The sequence below is a fragment of the Eretmochelys imbricata genome, chromosome 16 (assembly GCF_965152235.1).
Source record: "Eretmochelys imbricata isolate rEreImb1 chromosome 16, rEreImb1.hap1, whole genome shotgun sequence".
In the NCBI taxonomy this organism is placed as follows: Eukaryota; Metazoa; Chordata; order Testudines; family Cheloniidae; genus Eretmochelys; species Eretmochelys imbricata.
In genome coordinates this window covers 3,966,195-3,991,509 of record NC_135587.1, presented here as the reverse complement: position 1 = coordinate 3,991,509, position 25,315 = coordinate 3,966,195, and positions in this window count along the sequence as shown.

The following is a 25,315-nucleotide window of genomic DNA, read 5'->3' as shown; positions in this document are numbered from 1 at the left end:
AAAAATACACCAAAAGTTGTGCAAAAGCAAATGCACAAATACAAAGCAAAGAAAATAAGCAAAATGCAAAGGAAGACCTGTGGGTGCCGTGGAGAAAAACATGATACTGGCAAATGCCCTGCCTATGGGGTCATATGTAATTATTGTGACAAGAGAAATCATTATGCTAAAGCTAAAACTTGCCAGCAAGTAAAGCAAAGAAAAAAATGCACCCAACTGAGGACACAAGCAGTGACTAAAAGAAGGAGATTTTGCATGTGCATGATGTAAATATGGTACAAAAAAGCAAACTGAAATGGCTTATAAAGCTCAGACGAGCACCAAATGCAAAGCCAATGCAGCAGCCCACAACCAAACAGGAAATTGAATGCCATCTAGATAGCGGGGCATCCAGGAATGTGTGAGGCTGCAAAGACGTCTTCAGTAGGAGGAGAAAGCGAAATTGCACCCAAGCAAAGCCAGTTTGAAATTAGATGCTGGAATGATTGGAATGCCATTAAATGACAGTGTAAATTACAAGCAGAAATTTCAGGTAACACACACAACACAGAAGCTACTGTATTCAGCTAAAGCAATTTCTAAACCTTGGACAGACAATTCTTACAATAGAATCATAGAACCATAGGGTTAGAAGGGGCCGCAAGGGTCAGCTAGTCCAACCCCCTGCCAAGATATAGGATTTGTTGTGCCTAAACCATCCAAGGCAGATGGCTCTCCAGCCTCCTTTTGAAAACCTCCAGTGAAGGAGCTTCCACAACCTCCCTAGGCGTCTCTGCCGTTGTCCTACTGTTCTGACAGGTAGAATATTTTTCCAGAGATTTCATCTAAATCTGCTGCGCTGTGTAGTTTGATCCCATTGTCTCTTGTCCTGTCCTCTGTGGCAGGAGAGAACAACTTTTCTCCATCATTTTTATGGCAGCCTTTCAAGTATTTGAAGACGGCTATCGTGTCCCCCCTTAATCTCCTCTTCTCCAAACGAAACCTACCCAGCTCCTTCAGCCTTTGCTCATATGGCTTGTGTTCCATCCCTCTGTCATCTTTGTGGCTCGCACCTGGATCCTCTCCAGTTTCCCTACATCCTTTCTATCCATTGGTGGCCAAAACTGGGCACAGTGCTCCAGGTGAGGCCTAACCATCACCAAGTAGAGAGATACTATCACCTCCTGTGACTTACATGCCATGCCTCTGTTAACACAACATACAATTTCATGGTTTTTTGCAACGGCATCGCATTCCTGATGCCTGTTGAGGTGTGATCCAGCACAGCTCCCAGATCCTGCTCAGCAGCGCTGCTGTCAAGCCAGTTCTCCGCCATTCTGCATTAAGAGGAAAAAATAATGGAAACAATAAAGCAAATGGGAGAAGAAGTCAAAGACCCAAGCAATGTAAACAGAGCACTGGGAAGAGATGACTACCAAATAATTACAACTGAAGAACTATTACCTGACTTGGCAAAAGCAAAAATCTTGTCAGTACTGAAGCCAAAGGCGGATATTGGCACGTGCTATTGGATACAAAAAGCAGCTGTTGCTCCACATTCTGGACATTAGCAGGTCGCCACAGAGGCTGAGAATCCCATTTGGGATCAAACCTGTGATGGAAGCCTATCAAAACCGCCCAGAAGATGTGCACACAGGACTTGCAGGGATCAGCCTCATAGCTTATGGCGCTTTGGTGTTCAGATGCGAAGGCATCATTGTGTAAGCAATGGCAGATCACGATCACAACTTCATCAGTCTGCTACAAACAGACGGAACATCTGAAACTGAATAAAAAGAAGATGAAATTGTGACTGGCCGCCGTCCTATACATGGGACTTATGCTGACCTTCATGTGCTACGACCTGACCCTGAAAAGATAAAAGCAATGCAGCAGATGCCCATACTTCGCAATATTAAATCAAGTCAGAGACTACTCGGATTTGTAAATGAAATTTCTTCCAAGCCTCTTGGCTGTGTGCGGATGCCTGAGGCAACTTCTGGACAAAGATGCAGCATGGACCTGGTTACTTCAAAGTACTGAGGAGCTGGGGGCGACTATCCCACTGAAATATTACGGTTTGAATGACGAGGCAACTGATACAACGTATGCCAACGTGACGGGGCTTGGGACATCACTCCTACAAAAGGGACAGCTTGTAGCTTTCTCATCAAAGTCACTGTCACCAACAGGACAAGGATACACCCACATTGAAAAGGAATGTCTTGCAATAGTGTTTGAATGTGACAAGTTCGGCCAGGCCAGGATGGGAAACCGTTTGAGTAGATAGTGCTCATAAACCACTAGAGAGTATTTTTTAAAAGCTGCTGCTGCTAACTCCTAAGCATCTTCAGTGCATGATACTGAAACAGAAATGCTACATCTTATCTGTATGCTACAAGGAAGTGACTTCAATGTACACAGCTGACTTCTTATCCAGAGCAGCCTTGTTGCATGAAAATACAACAACTGAACAAGAATATCAGATCCTCAACATGCTAGAAACACAGAAAACAGAAAGATACAGAAATCATCACCCAAGCCAGATATGTGCTGATTGAATAAATCTGAAAACAAATGATCGGAGACAAAGCTTCACAAGTGCTAATATCTGCCATTCTGTCAGGATAGCATAAGGAGAAGCCCTGCCTGCCTCTCAGGGATATTGGAACTAACAAGGTGAACTCAGTTACTATGTAGCATCAGATATAAAGGCAGTCAAATCAAAATATCCAGATAATTGAGAACAGAACCTCACTCAAGAATACATTGGAGCCATTTTGCAATAGAAACATGTGTCCGGGAAGCCTGTGATACCAAACGTATATGGGCCAAACATAACCGTGGGTATCTGAGGACTGGTGAGCAGTTGTGATCCATGTGGAGAAATGCAGGCTGCAGCAAAAAGAAACAATGAAAATACACACCCTCCTCAACAGACCTTGGAAAGTAGGAATGGACCTTTTCACCACAAGCCACAAAGACTACCCCATTCTTGTAGATGACTATTCAGACTTCTGAGAAATAGATGAACTGCCAGACACTACTGCAGCAACCATCACAGACAAAGCAAGGAAGCATATCAGCAGGCATGGTATCCCGAGCTGTATAGGTTCAGAAAATGGACCCCAGTTGACTTGCAGTGAGTGTGTGCAATTTACCTGGGGATAGGAATTCAGTCATATCACATCATCAGCCTACCATGGCCAATCAAATGGCAATGCCAAATCAGCCATTAGAATTGCTAAGATTCTCTTAAAGAAAGTTGAAAAAGCAAAGACAATGCCTGGCCATCCTTGAATGGAGAAACACTCCTGTAGAAGGCATGAATAGCAGCCCAGTAGAGCGCTGGATGTCAGGATGCACAGGTTGCCTCTGAGTTTGGGAAGGTTGTTCTTTCACACCTGAGTATTGTGCCAATAGCCCCAGCAGAACTGTGAGCAGCAGTGGTGGAAGGACTACCAGACAAAAACAAGAGAGGAACACAAAGGCCAACACCTACCATGACTGATGAGCTGAAGACCTCCCAGAACTACAATGAGGAGACCCAGTCAGGATAAAATTACTTCCTCAGAACAAATCATGCACTTGGAAACAAGCTCCATGTGTTGAACAGATCAATCCTGGTTTATATAATGGCATATATTACACTGGAAACACAATTATATACACCCACTACGAACACAAGACAAAAATAATGATGTGGAGGATGGTGACATACGTCCTCCGCTGAGACTAGATCAGCAGGACCCAGAAAGAACCCAGGCTGATGAGTGAGTGATAGGTCTTGGAACAGACTGTCAGAACTACCCCACCAGAAGAAAGAAGTGCAAGGTTATGTCATCATAAGAAAGACTTGCACATGCTCCAACATAGAATCATAGTACTGGAAGGGACCTTGAGAGTCTAGTCCCCTACACTCAAGTTAGGACTAAGTATTATCTAGACCATCCCTAACAGGTGTTTGTCTAACCTGCTCTTAAAAGTCTCCAGTGACAGAGATTCCACAACGTCCCAGTGCAATATATTCCAGGGCTTAACTACCTCGACAGGAAGTTTTTCCTAATGTCCAACTTAACTTCAAACTGTCTGCAAAAAACATGCAAGACTATATTATACAAAGATGTGAAATAACAACCCACTCAGTTCCAGAGGAAAATACCTTAGTTTCCAAGAAAGTTAAGATTTATTTAATTTAAAAAAAGAGTTAGTGTTAAGTTGTGTTAAATGTTATATGCATATACACACACACACTCTTAATGGGGATATAATAGAAAGTTAAGTATGGAAGCTGGTTCTGGTATTCATTTTTAATTTTGCTTTCTCCAATCAATGCGATAAAAGGGTTGTTTTGATAGCTAATTAGCTTCCTGGCAGGAGGCGCAACAATGTGATGATGTACAGGGGCAGGTCTCGGAACTTGGAGAACTCACTTTCGGGAAGTGCTTGATGAAGGAGGATAGTAAATATGGAGGAAGGAATGAAGCTGGAATATTGCAGGGTCTTGGCTTTCTCTCTCTTTGTGCTGGCATGCAGAACGGGCTGTATGTGACACAAAGGATAATGCCCAGTGACTACTGTCTCTCTTTATGAGACATTTGGAGGATATTTTCTTGGGAAGGGGAGGTTTGTCACGATTCCATAACCAATGAACTGCTGCTCCCGCCATTCCCTGCCCCTTACACCTGGGGCCTGGATCAAAGGAGAGGCATCATAGGCATGCGCAGCACATTTAATTAGGGCATGCACGCAGGGAGCCCCGCCCTAGCCCTGCCCCCACCCCGCCCCACCCCCATCCCCTCCATCCCACTTCCTGCCCCCTGACTGCCCCCCTCACAATCCCCAACCCACTCTGCTCCTTGTCCCCTGACTGCCCCCTCCTGGGACCCCTCCCACTGTAACTGCCTCCCTAGGACCCTACCCCCTACCTGTCTCCTGACTGCCCTGACCCTTATCCACACCCCCACCCCCAGACAGACCCGCGGGACTCCCACACCTATCCAGCCACTCCCCGCCCCCTGACAGGACACCCAAAACTCCCGACCCATGCAACTCCCCCTGCTCCCTGCCTTCCCCAACCCCTCTCCACACCGCTGCCCCGACAGGCCCCCCAAGAACCCCCGACCCATCCAACCCCCCTGCTCCTTGTCCCCTGACTGCCCCCTCCAGAGACCCACCCCATCCCCTAATCAGCCCCCAGGACTCCACCCCCCCATCCCAACTGCCCTGACCCCTAGCCACACCCCTGCCCCCTGAGACTCCCACGCCCTATCCAGCGCCCCTGTTCCCCGTCCCCTGACTGCCCCCAAGACCCTCTGGCCCGTATCCAACCCCCCCGGCCCAGCTGAGCCCCTTACCACACTGCTGCTCAGAACAGAATCCCCACCAAATCCCACCCTCTCAGGGTTCCCTCCCCACTCTGAACTCTGGGATACAGACACGGGGACCCGCATGAAAGACCTCCTAAGCTTATTCTACCAGCTTAGGTTAAAAACTCCCCAGGCACAAATTCTCCCTTGTACCTTGGGTTTAAGTAACACTGCCACCACCAAGTGATTTTAACAAAGAACCAGGGGAAAGGACCAGTTGGAGTTCCACTTCCCCCAGCAAACCCATGGGTCTTGGAACAATGGAAAAATCAGTCAGGTTCTTAAATGAAGGATTTTATTTAAAGAAAAGGTAAAAGAATCCCCTTTGTAAAATCAGGATGGTAAATACTTTACAGGGTGATCAGATTCAAAACAGAGAGGATTCCCCTCTAGGCAAAACTTTAAAGTTACCAAAAAATGAGATAAACCTCCCTCTACCAAAGGGAAAATTTACAAGTTGAAAACAAAAGGTAATCTAAAGCGTCTTGCCTTATTTACTTACTCTTTTTGTAATATCAGAGACTTGTACAGGATGGTTTATACGAGAAGGAGTTTTTTTCACCTGATGCTTCTCTGCTTTCCCCAGAGAACACACCACAAAGCCTTCCCCCACCCAAGATTCGAAAGTATCTTCTTTCCCCATTGCTCCCTTTGGTCAGGTTATTTGAGCTTCTTAATTCCTTACAGGTAAGGAGGAATTCTAGGCTACCCTTAGCTGTATGGTTATGGCACACCCCCTGGACATCCCCTTGACCAATGACATGAATCAAGCCGGAGCACAGCGGTGGAAGAGCGCTATGACTGACCTAAGTCAACAAAGGTCACGTGTAGCGCTGGGGAGGCGGGGGCCCAAGGGGGGGGTCACGGTAGCAGCATGGGATTCGCTGTGTGACACAATTACAATAACTGTGCAGCTGCTGGGGAAGTTTGTATAGGCAACAAATATACCCTGTGCGGGCAGGCGGGGGGACCCTGTCACCAGGAGTGGCAGGTTTGGAGAAATTTTGGTGGTGCCCAGAACTCGCCCGCACCCAAACTCCACCCCAAACAAACTCTGCCCCCCACCTGCCCAAGGCTCTGGGAGGGAGTTTGGGTGGGGGAGGTCTGGAGTGCAGGCCCTAGGCTGGGGCAAGGGATTGGGGTGCAGGGTGGAGACTCTGGGCGGGAGTTTGGGGATGGGAGGGGGTGCAGGGGGCAGAGGGTTGGAGTGCAGGGGGATGAGGGCTCTGTCTGGGGCTGGAGATGAGGGATTTGTGATGTTGGAGGGGGCTCAGGGCTGGGGCAGAGGGTTGCGGTGCAGGGGGATGAGGGCTCTGTCTGGGACTGGGGATAAGGTGTTTGGGGTGTGGGAGGGGCTCAGGGCTAGGGTAGAGGGTTGAGGGTGCGGTGGGGGGGTGAAAGCTCTGGCTGGGGTGTGGGCTCTGGGGTGGGGCATGGCTGGGGATGAGTTTGGGGTGCAAGCAGGCTGCTGCGGGACAGGGGCCAGAGAGGACGACTCCCCCCAGCCCTTTCCCTGATGGCAGCAGCGAGCTCTGGGGGAGGAGCCCCCTTTCCCACCCCCCGAGCAGCACACTCCCCCCCCCCACTGTCAGTGCATGTGGTCCTAGGGCCCCTCTCAGGCCCAGGAATCTCCCTTGCCTCCCCCGTGGTGGGTGCCGGGGGGGAGCTGCGTGCGCCTCCTCCCCTGCTGTTGCCCCTGCCTGTAGCCTCACTGGGGGCGAGGGATGGGGCTGCCCCTTACCCAGCGTGGGGCAGGAGCAGTGACTGCGGGCGGGGGGGCCCCCTTTGCTGGTGGAGGGTCCCGCTGGAAAAGGGAAGGGTCTGAGGTGGAAGGGCAGGCTCAGCGGCAGTCTGCCCGGGCAGTCAAGAGGGGCGGTACTGTTGTAGTAGCCAGGCAAGGTACTAACAAACTTCAACAGGACTTGATTTTTTAAAGTGGAAACCTCTTTACCAAGCACTGCTGCACCCTCAGTAGCTCTCCCTCAGCCTCTTCAACTCCTCCCCCGTCCTTCCTGCTTCCTGTCCTTTCAGACTCCAACAGCCAGTGCTCCCAGTTCTAATCATTACAAGCAACATCTAAACAGCACAGTCCCTCCTCTCTTAAGGAACTCTCCCAATTACAATAAACATTGTTGTTCTAACCACAGGAACAAATAGGAAACAAGGCACTATATTGTTGACAGAAATATTACACTGAAAACACTGTAGATACTACATAACATAGTCTCTAGTCCAGACAGGTGGTCGTCTGGGTCTGACAGGCCGTCTCTCAAGCCCTGGTTCCAGTGCAATGTCTTGTTGTGTTGATACTACAGTGAAGTCATCCAGTGCAGACTGGGTGTTGGCAAATCTCCTCTTGCTGCATAGGCAGGTGCAAGATAAGAAGCATTCCATACCCGCCCATCAGAAAGTTGATAGATGTCAGGTCCCTTCTTCTCTATGATTTTAAGAGGAGCTATGAATTTATGGTCCCCTTTGCATAAAATTCCAGGTTTTCGTATTCTAACGAAGGAACCACACTCAAACTTTGGTTCTTTAGCACCCCACCACTTGTCTCTGAAAGCCTTATACTTTGCTTGGTTCTGTTCAACTGTTTTTCTCACATCATCCTCAGTTGGGGCCTCAGGTCATGCCTTTAACAATCCAGAAATGTTCAGTTTAGTATTCATCTGCTTCCCATGCAGTAACTCTGCAGGTGATCTTTGCGTTGTGCATGTCGTGTAGCCCGGCATGCTTGCAAGAAATCAGTAGTGAAGATTATCCACAATCAACCTTCCAGTTTAGCCATTTGCAAACTCTCTTTCAAACTTCTGTTAAACCATTCCATTTCCCCATTGGCTTGAGGATAGTATAGGGATGACCTTTTGTGTAAAATGTTCCTCTCTGCCAGAAAAATTTCAAACTCCAGGGAAGTAAATTGACTACCATTATCTGAAACCAGTTCTTTGGGGTTACCTTCCCTCCTAAAAACTGAAGAGAGGAACTTAATTACTGTAGCAGAGGAGATTTGCGATGTAAATGCTACCTCAGGTCATTTATTGAAATCGTCCATTAAGGTTATTGTAACAGGGTTAGGCTCACCACTGCAGCGCCTCCTGCTCTTCACTCTGGGAATTAGCTCAGTTCATGTGCAGTGCCCCCTGCCAGTGGTGTCCCGTCCGTCTCTTGCCCTAGATTGGCGTCTCAACCCGCGTTGCTCCCAGCTTGCAGTGTCCTCTTCAGGACACTTCCCTCCAGCAGTGCCCACTGCTCCAGTCTCACCCCCTTCCGGGGGTTTGGTGTTATCAGCAGTCCTTCTCTTCGCCCCAGTCACAATGGCCAACCACACCCCAAAGTCTAACCCCTTTTGGCAGGGGTCTGGTGCAGTCTGTGATGACCACTCCTAATGGCCAGGTGGAAGGGGGGACCCAGGCCCACCCTCTACTCTGGGTCCCGACCCAGGAATCCTTTGGCAGCAGCCTTCCTGCCTGCCCTCCTTCTCTCCCTTTGTCCATCTCTCTCCCTGGGCCGTTTCCCCTTTGGCCCCTTTGCACCGGCTAGGCCCTTTTTCTCAGGGCCCGCAGCCTGGCAGGTACCAGGCGGGAGTTCCCTTCTGCTCCCCCAGCCTGTCCAGCACTGCGCTGTCCCTGGTGCTAGTCTCCTCATGCAGGAGACAGACCTTCACCCTCCTGGGCAGCCTTTATATAGGGCCTAGCCTAGCCCTGATTGGCTGGCTGTAATACTCTCCCTGATTGGCTCTCTAACAGGCCCTCCCTGATTGGCTGCTGCCTTGCGCAGTTGCTCTGGCCTGTTGTAGCCCAATCTGGCATGGGGGTGGGGCACCACACCACCACAGTGATGGCATAACTACAGTCACTTGGAGCAGTATCAAAGGGTCCTAAAAAGTCAATCGCCACTTCTTCCCATGCAGATTCAGGAAGAGGAACAGGCTGTAATGGAGGGGTACAGGTCACTGCTGTCTTATCATGCATTTGGCAAGTGACACAGGATTTTATGAATGCTTCCATTTGAGAGTCCATCCCTCACCATCAATACAGATCCTGTAGTCGTTGTTTGGTTTTGACAATTCCTCGATGAGTATCGTGTGCCAGGTGTATGAGTTTTGACTGTAATTCTTCTGGCACAAGTAGCCGGTGTGTACCTCGTAGCGCACAGCCACTGAGCAAAGAAAGTTCATCCAGAACTCTAAAATAAGGCAGCAAAACTGGGTCATGGTTTTTTAGGATTACTGGGCCATCTGTTTGTCAGAAATTCCCATAGTTTTTGTTGAATTGGATATGCTGAACAAGCAGCTTGAAATTGTTCTCTTGTAACTGCAGTAAGAGTGCTTGTAATAAGCACAACTACTACATCCTCATCCTCCGGTGGACCATCTGGAGAAGACAAAGGCAGGCGAGAAAGGCAATCAGCTACCACATTTTGGTTTCCAGGCTTATATTCCAGTTCATAATTGAAAGACAGTAGTCTTGCAGACCATCTAGCAATATGATATCCTGCTCTTCCCAGTCCTTTCGTGGTGAGCAACGTCATCAAAGGGCTGTGGTCTGTGCACAACTTGAACATGCGGCCCCACAGGTAAATTCTAAATTTTTCAGTCGCCCAGACGCAAGCAAATGCTTCTTTTTCGACTGTCGAATATTATCTCTCAGCATTACTTAGAGTCCTTCAAACAAATGCAACAGTCCTCTCTGTGTTGTCCTCATGAAGTTGTGTGAGGACAGCCCCAAATCCATAATCAGAAGCATCAGTAGTTACAATTGTGGGCAATGCAGGAGTGAATAGTGCAAGTACTGGACTACGTACAATCAAGTCTTTCACCATTTCAAAACTAGCTTGTGCATCCATTTTCTACACTAAGGTTGAACTTCCCCGTAGTAATTCTTGTAATGGTTCAATGACAGAAGCATAATTGGGAATGAATTTTGAATACCAGGAGGTAAGATCCAAGAAGGAACGTAAGGTCTGCAAATCTATTGGAGGAAGAGCATTTGAAATTGCCAGGATATGAGCTGGATCAGGTTTTAGTCCAGCCTGTGAAATTGTATGCCCCGGAAAGGAGAGTTCAGTTTGTCTAAATTTGCATTTGGACTATTGAGCTTGAGGCCTGCTTTGCTGATGCAGTTTAGTACAGACTGCAGGTTATTGTCATGCTCGTCAGAAGTATTTCTGAACACGATAATATCATCCAAATAGCGCTGAACTTCATGTTGATTCTTCAGAATAAATGACATCATTTTTTGGAAGGCACTTGGGGCTGATGCGAGATCATATGGAACATGTTTAAAATGGAATTGTCCCTCGTGTAATAAATGCTGTGAGGTCTCTGCTATCTTCATGCAACATAACCTGGTGGTATGCGCTCTGCAAATCAAGAGTAGAAAACATCTTTGCTCCATGGAGTTCTGCAAATACTTCTTCTATGTGAGGAAGAGGATGGCTGTCAATCACAATAGCTTTATTTGGCTCCCTTAAATCCATGCAAAGGCAAATGCCTCCACCCTTCTTCTGCATCACTACTATAGGTGAAATCCATTCCAAGGAGTCAATCTCTTCAATAATGTCCTCTTGAATAAGTTTTCTAAGTTCCTCTGAAACAGCTTCCCTGACTGAAAATGGTAAGCACCGTAATTTCTATCATATAGGCATCACATTATTCCGCATTTTAACTTTATGCAGAAACCCATAAGCACAGCCGAGTTTCTCCTCAACCTGGTGTTGGGTCCCAGCTGAAACTGGTGTGTGTACTGCAAGAGTGCTTTGCTGAGGAAGATCAATTTGTCTGTTAACTATCCTGAGATTTAAAGCAGCCAATAAATCTCTGCCAAGGATAGGAGTGCCTTTGTGGACAATGTAGAACTCTGCAGTTACACAGCAATCACCAAAAGTGACTATTGCTGGCAGGCAGCCACGTACTGGAATATGGTTTTTCAAATAGCACACCAAGTGAAGTTTGGGTTCAGTAAGAGGCACATCTTTAAAGTAATGCAAATAGATGGAATCAGGAAGTATAGATACTGCTGAGCCAGTGTCCAACATTAACTGAATAGAGTGTGATTTGCCTGAGGCAAATGGCAGAAACCTTTACAGTGCACTTTATTTGTTCTGGAATATGTGCAGTAGTGATTTTGTCCACGCTCAGCACAGTAACATCTGGTATTGTAACTGCATGCACCTGTTGATTGAACTGGCTGCTGTGATATACTTTAGCAAAATGCCCAATCTTCTTGCAATCATTGCACTGAGCTACTTTTGCTGGACATCCTGTTTAGCTTAAAAGGTGTTGTGGGTATCCACAGTGAAAGCGCGCCTTTACTGTATTTTGAATTTGCTGATTTGGTGGTTTTTCATTAATCTCTTGTAATTGTTTGTCTGCAGCGATAATGAACTTTTCTGCAAAGGAGTCACAGCCTGGACTGTGCCTCCTGTATCCATGCTCATTATTTTGGCTTCAGCTGTAGCTGACTCAATCTGGGTAGCAATGGTTATTGCTTTTTCTAGTGTAAGTTGTGGTTCTCGAAGTAAATGTTCTCTTACACAAAGCATGGTTGTTTTCTCAATGAGCTAGTCTCTAATCATCTCATCTGCCGTATTCCCAAAGTCACAAGTTACAATCAGACTCCTCAGGGAAGCGATATACTGCATTATAGTCTCCCCTGGTTTCTGTTCACGCTGGCGAAATCTGTAGCGATTAGCTACTACATTCACTTTTGGTACAAAAATTTCTTTAATGCAATGAGTGCAGTCTCATATTTCTCATCTGCAAGGGGGAAAGTGTAAAATATACGCTGCCCTTCTGCTCCAAGGCAGTGGATTAGCAGAGCATGCTTTTTTACTTCAGAATCTCTACAGCACTGATTGCAAGCAGATAAGTCTCAAACATACGGATCCAGGCAGTAAAAGCAATTGGAGGCTCACCTGGGCTTTGTAGAAAGGGTGCAGGTGGGTTCAGAGGCAGAAGATCCATCCTCATTGCCAAAATGTTGTATAGCCAGGCAAGGTACTAACAAACTTCAACAGGACTTTATTTTTTAAAGTGGAAACCTCTTTTCCAAGCTGCTGCTGCACCCTCAGTAGCTCTCCCTCAGCCTCTTCAACTCCTCCCCCGTCCTTCCTGTTTCCTGTTCTTTCAGACTCCCAACAGCCACTGCTCCCAATTCTAATAATTACAAGCAACATCTAAACACCACAGGTACTAGGACCCTGCGACAGCAGTTGCTGCAGGGAGGCAGCATTGAGCTGCAGGGAAGAGGCAGGGACACTCTGCTCCAGGGCCCGGGGAGGTATGCGGGGGAAGCAAGAGGAGGTTGGGGGAGGCACGGGGGGGCAGCAGGTGGGGCCAGGGGGGACACCCAGCCCCAAATATTGGTGGATCTGGGCCCCTGGGCCGACTCCACTCACCCCACGCTGCTGGGGCCAGCAGCACAGCAGTGATGTAAACACGGCTCCACCGCCATCGCTGCCTGCAACTGTTGCAGCCTCCTCCTCTTCCTCCTCCCACCCCCCGTGAGCCTCCAGTGGGGGAGGGGGGAGGAGCAGCCTTCCCAGCCAGAGCTCAGGGCATTAGGGTGTGCCTGGGCACACCTGGCACACCCCATGCACACGCCTGTGAGCAGCATGCTTCCTGTGGTCTCACGTAACACTGGTCTGCTGAGCCTTGTGGCAGCAGAATGCCTCCTGGGAGGGTTTACAGCCACTTAGTGCCAGCTTTTCGAAGAGTGCCCATCAGTACTGAGCTCACCAGAAAACTGAGCTCTGATTATGGGTGCTGAGCCCTTAGAAATCTGGCCCTGAGCTCTTGGAAAAACCTGATTGTGATGGGTTACCCCCCACTCCAGGATGCCACCTGATATACTGGGGTACCACTGAGTCTGCCTTTTCCACCAGCCTGGGTTCCCTCACCCTGTCCTGCTGAGCCAGGCCCTCAAGCCTCCTCCAGCACACATGTACAGGTAGGGACACACCCAGCTGCAGAAAAACACAGACACTGAAATCAGCTCTGCGTGGGAAGACTTAGCTCAGGAATTGCCCAGCACTCAAGTGCACATCCCCTCTGAGGAGCAAACCCAAAATTGTATAGTGTTGCACTGCACAGAAATCTGTACAGCATAAGCTCATGAAAATCACCCCCTCCTTCCAATGTGGAGGAAGATATGCACAGCTTTCCCTGCCCCTTCCCCCAGTTATGAATTGCACAAACTGGGTTTTGGAAAACAAAACATGTTTATTAACTACAAAGGATAGATTTTAAGTGATTATAAGGGTGAGCAAATAGATCAAGGCAGATTACTGATCTCTGAGTAGTTACTACAACTCCTGAGTGAGCTCGTGGAAGGAAGGTAAAATGGATGGGGGGTGTTCAGCTGTTGTGACCTGCACTGGATGTGCCATGTTTGTCTTTCTTCCACAGGACAGAAGTGAGTTTGTCTGTACAAAGTGCAAGCTGGTCTCCATATTGGAAGAGAAGGTTCAAGGTCTGGAGCAACAGGTATCAACCCTGCATTGCAAAAGAGAAACTGAAGATTTCCTGGACAGACGTCAGGATATGCTTCTACAGGCACAATGTTCTGAAGATTCAGAGCAGGCTGCGCAGCGGGGACTGGAGGACGGTGAAGAAACTTGGCAGCATGTGACCTCCAGAAGAAGAAACGGGAGCGTCCATGTACCAGCAACGCAGATACAGGTAAGTAACCGTTTTCATGTTCTCTCCACAGGTACTAATGCAGAGAGTGGACTAGATGATACATCTGAGGGAAGGGGAACAGAAGGAGACTCCGCCAATTGGAAGGCATGAGATGCACTGTCCTAGGGATGGGGGTTCCACAACCACCGCTCCCAAGAGAAGGAGGCGGGTGGTGGTGGTCGGGGACTCTCTCCTCCGGGGGACTGAGTCATCTATCTGCTGCCCCGACTGGGAAAACCGAGAAATCTGCTGCTTGCCCGGAGCTAAGAGTCGCGATGTGACGGAGAGACTGCTGAGACTCATCAAGCCCTCGGATCGCTACCCCTTCCTGCTTCTCCACGTGGGCACCCATGATACTGCCAAGAATGACCTTGAGCAGATCACTGCAGACTACGTGGCTCTGGGAAGAAGGATAAAGGAGTTTGAGGCACATGTGGTCTTCTCGTCCATCCTCCCTGTGGAAGGAAAAGGCCTGGGTAGAGACCGTCGAATCGTGAAAGTCAACAAATGGCTATTTAGGTGGTGTCAGAGAGAAGGCTTTGGATTCTTTGACCTTCGGATGGTGTTCCAAGAAGGAGGAGTGCTCAGCAGAGACGGGCTCCACCTAACGAAGAGAGGGAAGAGCATCTTCACAAGCAGGCTGGCTAACCTAGTGAGGAGGGCTTTAAACTAGGTTCACCGGGGGAAGGAGACCAAAGCCCTCAGGTAAGTGGGGGAGTGGGATACCGGGAGGAAGCACGAGAAGGAGCGCGCGAAAGGGGAGGGCTCCTGCCTCATACTGAGAAAGAGGGACGATCAGCAAGTTATCTCAAGTGCGTATACACAAATGCAAGAAGCCTGGGAAACAAGCAGGGAGAACTGGAAGTCCTGGCACAGTCAAGGAATTATGATGTGATTGGAATAACAGAGACATGGTGGGATAGCTCACATGACTGGAGTACTGTCATGGATGGATATAAACTATTCAGGAAGGACAGGCAGGGCAGAAAAGGTGGGGGAGTTGCACCGTATGTAAGGGAGCAGTATGACTGCTAAGACCTCCGGTATGAAACTGCAGAAAAACCTGAGTGTCTCTGGATTAAGTTTAGAAGTGTGAGCAACAAGGGTGATGTCATGGTGGGAGTCTGTTATAGACCACCGGACCAGGGGGATGACGTGGACGAGGCTTTCTTCCGGCAACTCACATAAGTTACTAGATCGCAGACCCTGGTTCTCATGGGCGACTTCAATCACCCTGATATCTGCTGGGAGAGCAATACAGCAGTGCACAGACAATCCAAGACGTTTTTGGAAAGGGTATGGGACAATTTCCTGGTGCAAGTGCTGGAGGAACCAACTAGGGGCAGAGCTCTTCTTGACCTGCTGCTCACAAACCAGGAAGAATTAGTAGGGGAAGCTAAAGTGGATGGGAACCTGGGAGGCAGTGACCATGAGATGGTCGAGTTCAGGATTCTGACTTAAGGAAGAAAGAAGAGCAGCAGAATACGGACCCTGGACTTCAGAAAAGCAGACTTCGACTCCCTCAGGGAACTGATGGGCAGGATCCCCTGGGAAAATAACATGAGGGGGAAAGGAGTCCAGGAGACCTGGCTGTATTTTAAAGAATCCTTATTGAGGTTACAGGGACAAACCATCCCGATGTGTAGAAAGAATAGTAAATATGGCAGGCGACTGGCTTAACAGTGAAATCCTTGCTGATCTTAAACACAAAAAAGAAGCTTACAAGAAGTGGAAGATTGGACAAATGACCAGGGAAGAGTATAAAAGTATTGCTCGGGCATGCAGGAGTGAAATCAGGAAGGCCAAATCACACCTGGAGTTGCAGCTAGCAAGAGATGTTAAGAGTAACAAGAAGGGTTTCTTCAGGTATGTTAGCAACAAGAAGAAAGTCAAGAAAAGTGTGGGCACCTTACTGAATGAGGGAGGCAACCTAGTGACAGAGGATGTGGAAAAAACTAATGTACTCAATGCTTTTTTTGCCTCTGTCTTCACGAACAAGGTCAGCTCCCAGACTGCTGCACTGGGCAGGCAGTACAGCATGGGGAGGAGGTGACCAGCCCTCTGTGGAGAAAGAAGTGGTTCGGGACTATTTAGAAAAGCTGGATGTGCACAAGTCCATGGGGCCGGATGCGTTGCATCTGAGAGTGCTAAAGAAGTTGGCAGATGTGATTGCAGAGCCATTGGCCATTATCTTTGAAAACTCATGGCAATCGGGGGAAGTCCCAGACGACTGGAAAAAGGCTAATGTAGTACCCATCTTTAAAAAAGGGAAGAAGGAGGATCCTGGGAACTACAGGCCAGTCAGCCTCACCTCAGTCCCTGGAAAAATCAGGGAACAGGTCCTCAAGGAATCAATTCTGAAGCACTTAGAGGAGAGGAAAGTGATCAGGAACAGTCAGCATGGATTCACCAAGGGCAAATCATGCCTGACTAATCTAATTGCCTTCTATGACGAGATAACTGGCTCTGTGGATGAGGGGAAAGCGGTGGACGTGTTGTTCCTTGACTTTAGCAAAGCTTTTCAAACGGTCTCCCACAGTACTCTTGCCAGCAAGTTAAAGAAGTATGGGCTGGATGAATGGACTATAAGGTGGATAGAAAGTTGGCTAGATTGTCGGGCTCAAGGGGTAGTGATCAATGGGTCCATGTCTAGTTGGCAGCCGGTATCAAGTGGAGTGCCCCAAGGGTCAGTCCTGGGGCCGGTTTTGTTCAATATCTTCATAAATGATCTGGAGGATGACATGGATTGCACCCTCAGCAAGTTTGCAGATGACACTAAACTGGGAGGAGTGGTAGATACACTGGAGGGTAGGGATAGGATACAGAGGGCCCTAGACAAATTAGAGGATTGGGCCAAAAGAAATCTGATGAGCTTCAACAAGGGCAAGTGCAGAGTCCTGCTCTTAGGATGGAAGAACCCCATGCACCGCTACAGACTAGGGACCGAATGGCTCGGCAGCAGTTCTGCAGAAAAGGACCTAGGGGTTACAGTGGACGAGAAACTGGATATGAGTCAACAGTGTGCCCTTGTTGCCAAGAAGGCCAATGGCATTTTGGGATGTATATGTAGGGGCATTGCCAGCAGATCGAGGGACATGATCATTCCCCTCTATTCGACATTGGTGAGGCCTCATCTGGAGTACTGTGTCCAGTTTTGGGCCCCACACTACAAGAAGGATGTGGAAAAATTGGAAAGAGTTCAGCGGAGGGCAACAAAAATGATTAGGGGACTGGAACACATGACTTATGAGGAGAGGCTGAGGGAACTGGGATTGTTTAGTCTGCGGAAGAGAAGAATGAGAGGGGATTTGATAGCTGCTTTCAATTATCTAAAAGGGGGTTCCAAAGAGGATGGCTCTAGACTGTTCTCAGTGATAGCAGATGACAGAACAAGGTGTAATGGTCTCAAGGTACAGTGTGGGAGGTTTAGGTTGGATATGACGAAAAACTTTTTCACTAGGAGGGTGGTGAAACACTGGAATGTGTTACCTAGGGAGGTGGTGGAATCTCCTTCCTTAGATATTTTTAAGGTCAGGCTTGACAAAGCCCTGGCTGGGATGATTTAGTTGGGGATTTGTGCTGCTTTGAGCAGGGGGTTGGACTAGATGACCTCCTGAGGTCCCTTCCAACCCTGATATTCTATGATTCTATGATTCTATGATCAGAGCAAATAAAACAAACATGCAAACTAAGCTCAATACACTAAAGAAACTGGTTACAAGTAGTAATTTCTTATGCTAAATGTTGTTTTAGGCATTTCTTTCACAGGCCAGACACCTTTTCCAGCCCAGACTCAGCTCTTCTCCCCTACTCCCCGCCCCAGTCCTTGTTTCTTGGATCTTCTCAGCAGTCATCCTGGGCGGGAATTCAGTGAAGCAGGAGCCCTGATTAACTCACTTCCCTGCCTTAAATAGGATTTACATATGGCGGGAATCTTTTGTTTCCCTGTTTGGGCTCCACCCCTTTTTGTGGAAAAATACCAGCAGGTCAAGATGGGGTCCAGTACCAGGTGACATGATCACATGACCCTGAAGTGTCAAAGCAGTATCGCAGGAAGCTACTCAGGAAGGTGAGAGATTAGCATCTTCAAAGTCCTATTGTCCTTCCTAATGGCCCATCCAGGCTGATTGCCTACTTTGTGGTGGATGTTCCCCAGGTGCAAACACTTGATTGATACAGAGTCAATTCCTAACTGCAGATACATGCATAGAAATAGTATAATTATAGTCAGTACGTCATAACCTTTCCAATGATACATCACATGACCCATCTTGCATAAAACACATCTTAGTTATGCCATATTCACATCACAACAATATCTCTGTGAAGAATATGGGACATAGTGTCACACTGGCGTCATCTCCTTTTGCACTGTTATTGTTTTGTCACCTCTTTCCTGGCTGCGGGTGTGAGTATGGGGGCACCAGAAGAGGGAAATCATTCCATTTCTTCACAGTCACCATGCATTTTCAAAAGAGCTTCATGAAATTCTTCCTCTAATCTAAAAAAGAAAAGGAGGACTTGTGGCACCTTAGAGACTAACCAATTTGAGCATAAGCTTTCGTGAGCTACAGCTCACTTCATTGGATGCATTCCTCTAATCTATCTGTTTGTCTGCCTGTCCTTTGGGTATTTATATCATACCAAAGCGATGCTGGTTGAGCACACTTGTTTACTAAGGAGAATGCTGTCAAGTAGTATAGGCTCACAATGTCATCTTCTTCGTTGTCTTTATTTTTTAATTTATTTTTTGTAACTAAATCAAAATAACAGAAGGCCAGAGCCTTGGGCTGTGTGAACAGAGCTAGGGTGAGTTACACCAGCTGGGAATCTAGCCTAGCGGTTGGAGAAACTAATCTGAATGTTTTCAGTAAATAAATAAAAGTTTTGAGTGAAGACAGGTCTAAACCTTCTTCCCCCGCAGTTCTGTTTAATCATTTGCCTGCAACCTAAACACAACTGCATCCCAAGACATGGAAAATGCAATGGAGGAGATGCAGAACATGAAACTGACCTGACCAATCTAGTTCACTGTCCAGATTGAGTGAAATCCCCTAAAAGTAAATGGTGGAAAGTAGAGAAGACGAGTAAGATATGTTTGGTCTTAAATCAACTCACATGTTAGCAACCGAAGGTAGGATTTTGTTTTAATCTTGGTATTGTCCCTTTAACATACCACAGAAAAATATACTGTCCCTTTTTTCCCCCTGTTTTTGGCACTGGCTTTTTAATGAGCTTTCCTGTGTGAGGGAAATGATTATTAACAGACTGGTAATTAACAGAGTTCCTAGAACGAAATGCTAGTCGCTTTAGAGCTCAGGTTAAATGAATAATGAATTCAATAAATGAATAAATAAACAAATAAACCAAGTTCTGGCTGGGAATAGCTGCACGAAGCCCAGCCAGATTTTGGGGCAGGCCAGACATGGAAGGGGGAGATGTGAGATCTCAGATTTGTATCAATGGTGATTCCCATTTTTAGATCAGCATAAATTAAGGCCTCAATCCTGCAACCAAACCCATGTGAAAAGTGTCTGGCTCCCATGTGGAGCCCCAATGGGACACTAGGCCCTGCTTAGTCCTACTCCTTTGTCTCTGACTGTGTCACTTTTTAATAGTACTTGGTGTTGAGCTGTTCCTTGGCGGGGAAACACAGTGATGGTCTAGCAGAGCCCTGGGGCTCAGCAGTAGGAGAGTTTAGTGGGTGACGTTTCAGACTGGAGCAGCTCAATGTTTATGGAGTGAAGATGAAATTAATGCCAAATCCTGCACCTGCTGATGTGGATATATTTCAGTGCAAAAATAATCTAATCTAATCTAATTTAACCTAATCTATCATATTTCTAAGGCACCTGTCACTGAGGTTTCTCATATTTGTGTATAAAGTACTCTTGTGAATGACGCCTGTGTGTAAACTATGGTGCTGCAGAAATAATAATAAAGATGGTGATGATGTCTCTGCTTCGGCCCTGCATTGACTTGCACCTTTCTCTCTGTATCAGCCGTAGGGGATGTGTATGCTAGAAACACTACAGCACCGTAGCATAGACACCACTTTCCATCACTGTAGGAAATCCTCCTTTCTGAGAGGCAGTAGCTAGGTCAACAGAAGAATTCTCCCATTGACTTAGCACTCCCACACTGCGGCTTTTGTCAATCTACTTCCATTGCACAGGGAGTGGGGGTAAGACAATCTAACTTTACAGCAAAAAGAAAAGGAGGACTTGTGGCACCTTAGAGAAGCTGGTGCATGCATCCGATGAAGTGTGCTGTAGCTCACGAAAGCTCATGCTCAAATAAATTGGTTAGTCTCTAAGGTGCCACAAGTCCTCCTGTTCTTTTTGCGAATACAGACTAACACGGCTGATACTCTGAAACCTAACTTTATAGAGCAGACCAGCCCTTATACGGCAGTGTCACACCCAACTCCTGGGCCCGTCTCAGCTCTGCTCCCTCTCTGGGAGGGGACAGTCTCTGGCAGATTCCCCACTCCAGCACCCTGGGGGGCAGCATGGAGCCTGGCACACCTGAAAGACACGCTGGATGGAGGGGATGTGGTTCAACAGAGTGACCAGGTAGAGCGGCCACTCACCATGTGTCTCCCTCGGAGCCCACCGTGGAGGAGGAAGAGGGCAAGGACAGTGCTGATGGGTGTCTTCTAGCAAGTAGATGCACTGTCCCAGCAGGAGCTCCTGCAGATGTCATACCCCCTAGCGCACCCAAGGGTGCAGGCTCTATAACACCCCCAAAGAGGGTGCAGCATGTGAGCCCATCCATGGCCAACCAGCTCCTCTGGCCAGTGCAGCTGGGGAAGCCAGAAGGGCCCTGGCACTAAGTCCCTCCTGCCCTTTGTGGAGCTGATCACCACTAATCCCAGGCACCCTGAGTGTGAGGATACCCTTTGTGCCTGGCTCCCACCACTGTCTCCTGCCATGCACACCCACCACCCCTGAGTCCTGATCAGTCCCAAGCATATGTCAGGTGAAAAGCAGCCTCACCAGTGATGCAGGACCAGGGCAAGGACCACAGGGACATTCCAACAGAACCAGGACTGCCTGTAATGACTGTGGTTACGCAGGCCACGCCGACGCAGGGCAGGGTTGTCTGAGGTCTCCTCAGGCTAAAGAGAAATGGAGGCTGAAAGGCCCAGCGCCTCTCCTACAGAAAATCACATGTAGTGAGAGCCCCACTGGACACAATGGCTGGGGAAAGGCCAGGTCTAAAGCAGAGCACACTCACTAGGGCAAGGTATGCACGTTCTGGAGCCTACCCGTGAGAAAGGCATCGCCAGGCAGACAGAGCCCTCCCAGCCAAGCACAGACTCGGCTGGGATCCATCGTGCAAGTGGGCGTAACACGTGGGCTTCCTCTCCTCGGGAAGGCTGCCAATAGTACTGAGCAATGGGGGCAGGGAGCAATGGCTCTGCCCAAATCCCACATTCAGGAGGGGATGCGATCATGCATAAGCCGCTGCTCCACTGGGCCCAGACCTGTGTCCTTCAGGCCCTGCGTACTCTGGCAAGCTGGACTGAAATCCCCCCGCAGGTCACTGTGGGGTGGGGTGCTCTGCAGTGGCCACGGAAAATTGTCCAGGCAGTTCTGTGCCACTGACAAAGTGGAGGTCTGGAGCAGATTAAACCTGAAGCTGAGCCCCGTGCTCAGGGCAGGCGCTGTGGGGCTGGTATTCGTCCCACTGATTGGATGCCATGCCCATTCGCAGTCATCAACAGGCAGCAGATTCTGTATTGACAATACACCAACTGCCTGACTGAACTGGGGCACTTGGGAGCTGGGTTGGCGAGGGAGGTAGCTAGAGCCGGTGGGATAAGCACATTCACTGGGCGTTTCTGGTGCCATGCACAGTGCTGAAATAGTGAATGGTGTCACCGTTTGACTTACTCTGGGCCCCACTGACCACAGCTCCCAGGTTTCTTTTGTAAATGATTCTGGATCCTGTTCTGCAGCAAGAGGATGAGCAGGGTCTGACTGCCTGCCAGTTCCCAGCTGCACAAGGGTGCACTTGGGGCTCTGCTAATGTTGTTAGAGCTCAGCTTGGCTGTGGAGCTCAAGGCCACGTTTGGCCAGAACAAAGAGCGTGCACATCCAGAGAGCAGGTCTCACCCCAGCCCGCTGCTGAGTCTAACTAGCCACAGAGGTGAACAGCCTGTGTTACAATATGTACATACAAACTGAAAGCCATTGCAGAGACCCACTCTGGTTAGGCACCATTCAAACGAGGTCCACTAATGCAAACCAGGGCAATACAATAGACACGTGACAGTATATACAATAACAGTACAATAGACACGTGACGCACAGCCTGCTTGTACGCTCAACCCAGGGCTAATCACACAGAAGTGCCCCAGGGATGGCAAGCTGGCACAGTTGGCTCCTATACTTGCCTCCCTGCTGCCCCTGTGCAGAGGTCACCGGGGCCGTGTCCGAGCGGAGCGGGGGGAGGGTTGAATATGCTGCGCTCCTCAGCTGGCCGATGCCTTTCCCCCGCCCCCACACCCAACTGTTCTAAAATGTGCAGAGAATCTGGAAGCTGTAACTGGCTCCCAAACATCCCCCATGCCCACCGTTGCACTATGGACAACTTGCCTACACATTGGTGCTTTGCCCGTGCAAGATGGTGCAGATAAGCCAGGACTTGTCTCACAATAAGCATGAACTCTGCTTAGTACAACTGAGACTTGCTGGATCAGCCACTTGCATCAGAAGGAAAGGGCAGATGCCAAAGAACAAGCATGTACAGTGGGGAAAGGAAATGCAAATTCCACAGAGTGCCCACAAGCAAGGGCACTGCGAGGCAGACAGAACCCAGCAGCAGCAGACACTCCAGCTCCACAAGGGCACAGACCCTGAAGGGATCTGCTAAGGGAGCTGCAACAGCGTATGGCATGGGCATGGGTCCCCTTGGGTCTCCGGAACTGTCCCTTGCTATGGAGCGATGATGTGTGCATGCGTGAGGCATGGCATCAGACTGCAGGAAGAGGCCTAAGAACCAGCAGCAGCCGAGCAGGGTATTTTGAGCCAGGCACGGACTCTGCACACGCCTGCCTGGAAAATGTGAGCTGGGCTGAGATGCCTGGTTCGTGACTCTGGGTCTTGCTTGGTTCTGAATAGTCCCTGCTTTGGAGCCTCCTGCACCCGTTTCCCAGCATGCCCTTGTGCTCAGAGCCCCAGTGCTCCCTTTGAACCCTGTGATTTTAGACCAGGTCTCTGTGGGAAACATGCAGCTGACCCCCTGCTGGAATGAGACCTTGACAACCTGGCCAGGAAGGGAAACTTTTACCTGGAATGACAACTAATGACCAGAAGGGTTCCAAGCGTTGCTTGTGTTCCCACCCTATTGATGGTGATGAGTCACGCTCAGGGGCAAGACTGGACTAGGTACCCTCTTCCGCTGTGTGTGGGCTCCGTGGATCATGGCGCAGAAGTGGGAAGGACTGCAGGGTATGACATGCAGGGGGAGGTGTAAGTGGAGTGACCTGGCCAAGGTCTCTAACATATTCCCTCCCCACTGGAGCAACCAGAGAAATAATTGTGCCTCTTAGGCTCCAAATTCATTCCCAGCTCTTACTCTGGGAGGTCCCCGCCTAGTCTCACATCACCATTGCTTCTATTGCTCATACTGATCTTGGCAGCATGCTGGGCCCAGCCCAGTACAAGCCCAGAGCCCCAAGGAGCGTCGAGGTTAATATGAGCTCTGCAGTGCGGGTGAGAGTACCAGCCTAGGGGAGGCAGCACGGGATGTCAGCGGGACACAGTCACGTATTAGGGCTGTGCCTGTTTTAAGGCACACTGAAGCTGATGGCTAATGAGCTCACTCTTTAGAGTCATAGACTTTAAGCCAGAAGGGACCATCTTGATCATCTAGTTCAGTGTTTCTCAAATGCGCACCAGGGGCTTTTCTTGTGGCCACAGCTGCCTGGGCTGTGATGGGGGAGAGAGGGGGTCTTCAGTAGTGGTTGGGCCCTGCCCCCCTCTGGAGAGACAAAAGCTGGAGGAGCAGGCAGCCAGTGAGTTCCTCACCTTCCCGGGGTTGTTGGGTCGGGGTTCAGCCCATGGGTGGTGGGTGACAGGCTCCGGCCATGGGGCTTCAGGCTCCGTTCCCTGGCCTCGCGGTGGTGGGCTCTGGCCCCAGTCTCTCACTCCCCATCACCCTGGCCCTTGCTGCCTCCCCCAGTGCCTCTGCACCCACCCTGTGGTGTTCAGATGTTGCTTGTAATGATTAGAACTGGGAGCACTGGCTGTTGGAGTCTGAAAGGACAGGAAACAGGAAGGAGGGGGGAGGAGTTGAGAGGCTGGGAGAAAGCTACAGAGGGTGCAGCAGCAGCTTGGTAAAGAGGTTTCCACTTTGAAAATAAAGTCCTGTTGAAGATTTTTAGTACCTTGCCTGGTTGATACAACACCACCTCCCCATCCAGGGCTTAATTTGTCCCCAGGCTTGCCGGGACTGAGTAAGTCTGCTGTGAAAAGTGATATTTGTATGCTTGTTAATATCACTTTTCACAACAGATGTACTGTAAAAAAGCAAAAGAAACAACAAGAAAAAAGACAAGAATGTGCAAAACACCTTATTTGTGTTTCTATTCTGTTTAGGTCCAGTAAAGAATAGAGACAACTGTACATTATTTTTAATATTGAGTCTTCAAAAAAAATCCTACATAAATAAATTACAATGATTTGGGCATGTATTTGTGCATATTTATTTGTTTTTCCTAAAGTTAATTACGTATTTTAGGAAAAATTGTGAGAGCAACCCCCAGCAAGAGTTGGTAGCCGCACTCTTGAGGCCGCCAAAAATTTTGTTGTGAGAACCCCTGGTCTAGTCTGACCTCCTGCTCAGTGCAGGCCACAGAACCTCACCCACCCACTCCTGTTATGGACCCTAACCTCTGGCTGAGTTACTGAAGTCCTCAATCATGATTTAAAGACTTCAAGTGACAGAGAATTCACCATTTATACTAGTTTAAACCTGCCAGTGACCCATGCCCCATGCTGCAGAGGAACGTTAACGCACGCTTTCCCCCCGCCCCACCCCCCAGGTCTCTGCCAATCTGGTATGGGGGGAAATTCCTTCCTGATCCCAAATATGGTGATCAGTTGGACACTGAGCATTTGGGCAAGACACACCAGCCAGACACCTGGGAAATAATTCTCTGTAGTAACTCAGAGCCCTCCCCCTCTCGAGTCCCGTCTCTGGGTGTTAGAGATATTTGCTAATAGTAGGTTTCAGAGTAGCAGCCGTGTTAGTCTGTATCCGCAGAAAGAACAGGAGT